Source organism: Physeter macrocephalus, chromosome 10, assembly GCF_002837175.3.
Source record: "Physeter macrocephalus isolate SW-GA chromosome 10, ASM283717v5, whole genome shotgun sequence".
NCBI lineage: Eukaryota > Metazoa > Chordata > Mammalia > Artiodactyla > Physeteridae > Physeter > Physeter macrocephalus.
In genome coordinates this window covers 73,867,759-73,870,013 of record NC_041223.1, presented here as the reverse complement: position 1 = coordinate 73,870,013, position 2,255 = coordinate 73,867,759, and the positions used below count along the sequence as shown (strand labels likewise).

Below are 2,255 nucleotides of genomic sequence, written 5' to 3'. Positions count from 1 at the left end.
AAAATATTCATGCTTTCAGAACTTCTATAACAAGATCTTCCAATCCAAGTGGTATTATTTTGCTCTGTATACAAATAATATTTCCTGAGCTTAGGGTATTAATTTCAAATATTTCCCATATTTATAGAAATACTTGATTCCTTTTGTTTATTTGTACTTTAGTACCACAAACTTGGCATCTTCAGTTTTTCACTTAAATTAATTTTCCAGATAATCAGAACTTACACACTTAAACCTAAGTTTATTTTTTGTTTTCATCATTTTTTTACCATTGAAATGTTCTATAATTCATATACATATGAATTTTGTTTGTGTATACATAATACACATATACAAAGGCACAAGAATGTATCTTTTTCCTGCCTTTATCAAAGAAATATTTCTAAGTTATTGAATAGTGCTGGTATTGTTAAACCTTAAATATTTGAGTTTCAGGACTTCTCCATTCTGTAAGAAAAGAATTTAGAATGAGCTTTGTTGATTATCAAATATCTTTCACATCTACAATTTAATTATATAGCTGTTATAGGCTTAAAGGATGGAATTATTTTAAAAAGTAAATTTAAGAAGAAATAAACTAGACTTTAATTTCTTAGACTATAATGGTTTTAGCATGCTATAACAACAGACATGAGAAAATAACACTCATTTTATAGAGCTTATTTTTCAAATTACAGAAGTACTTACAGGTTTTAGAAAATGGATATCACAGGAAACAAAATGGAAAAAACTAACACTATAAGATTTTCAAAATACTAATGAATTTTTTAAATGTCATAGGCCTGTTAGTGAAACTCAAGCTCACTAAAGAGCAAAAGTTGAGCCTGTGTTTTTGCGTGGTAGGTCTGAGAGTACTTCTTATTGAATTTATTCATCACTAAGAGAAAATGAATCACTTTCTAGGTTTGTACTACAGAAAATGCCAGTTAATTTCCAAGGAAGATATGACTCATGATACGAAGGTTTCTGCTTGATGCTGCCACCAAGCACACATCTTCAGGTGCCAACTGGGCAACATGTTTATTTCAATCTAACTATTACAGGTAAGGGAAGCAGAGGCTTTGTGGAAACATTTTCTTCTTTTATAAGCAGTTCGGAATTAGTACTAATCTCTCGAGGAAGCGCCCATTTAGGTTATAAATAAAATGTTTCTGGGCAGCTAGACTTAGTGATAACCAGATTCTAGGTTTGTGGATGCAGTGATCCTACATGTGGGAACTATAGCTGTGCTGCATCACTGTATGAACAAAGAAATTATCACTAGTCACAGAGATAGTGCCACCAGCATTGTAATTTATTACTAACAAAGCCTTAAAGGAAAGAGGTGAGGGAGCACACAAATGGTCTTCCGTGAAGACACCTGCCAGAAACACACACTAACGTCTCTTATTTAGCCACTTTCGGGTCTGTCATTTATGAAGTTGAATTTATAAAACTGAAAATGAGTGGATGATTATAAATGATTTCCTTGCATGTGCCACTAGTATAAGAAGCTCTGTAAACATACTCCTTACTGTGTAAATTCTTTTTCCCTCATTTTCATCCTGAAATTTCCTCATTTACTTGTTTTAAATACCTTTCTTACCAATGTCTAACATCTTCTTAGTCTTTTGAAACTGCAGAAGATAACACTCCTAGCCTTTCCAGCAATCAGCCTCACAGACTACCAGCCAGGATTTGGTGAATATGGTTTATTATGATGGCACTGTTCAGTTTTCTCTTCATCATCACTAATGCCAAGTTATCATTCAATAGCTGGTATCTTCCCCAGTGTGGTTATTGTCAATGTATTATAATTTACACATAGATTAATTTTTGTATATGTGATGGAACCATGTATAAAATTTTGGTCTTTCAAATATGTGGTGACTCCTCTTTCTTTGGAATTTGGCTAGCTAAAATATGACTTCTCATTAATTTTACCCTGTTTTTTTTATTATTATAGTCTTAGAAGTAGTTGGATTAACATTCTTTTCAGTTACCAAAGTAATATATAAAATATTACATTGTTAAAACAATTCAAAATATATAAAGTAAAAAGTGAAATTCTTCCCTTCCTGGAACTCAAATGGCCCCACTGGCCATTGGTATCCATTGGTAAAAATTTGGTGTATGGGGACTTCCCTGGTGGTCCGGGGGTTAAGACTGCATGCTTCCACTTCAGGGGGCACGGGTTTGATCCCTGATCGGAGAACTAAGATCCCGCATGCCGTGTGGTGAGGTCAAAAATAAATAAATAAATAAAATAAAATTTT

At 32.9% G+C, this 2,255-nt stretch overlaps 1 pseudogene; it reads left to right on the top strand.

The window, feature by feature from the left end:
- Nucleotides 1–2,255, top strand: part of LOC102984447 (cytochrome b5 reductase 4-like) — a 46,086-nt pseudogene that overhangs the window by 26,491 nt on the left and 17,340 nt on the right.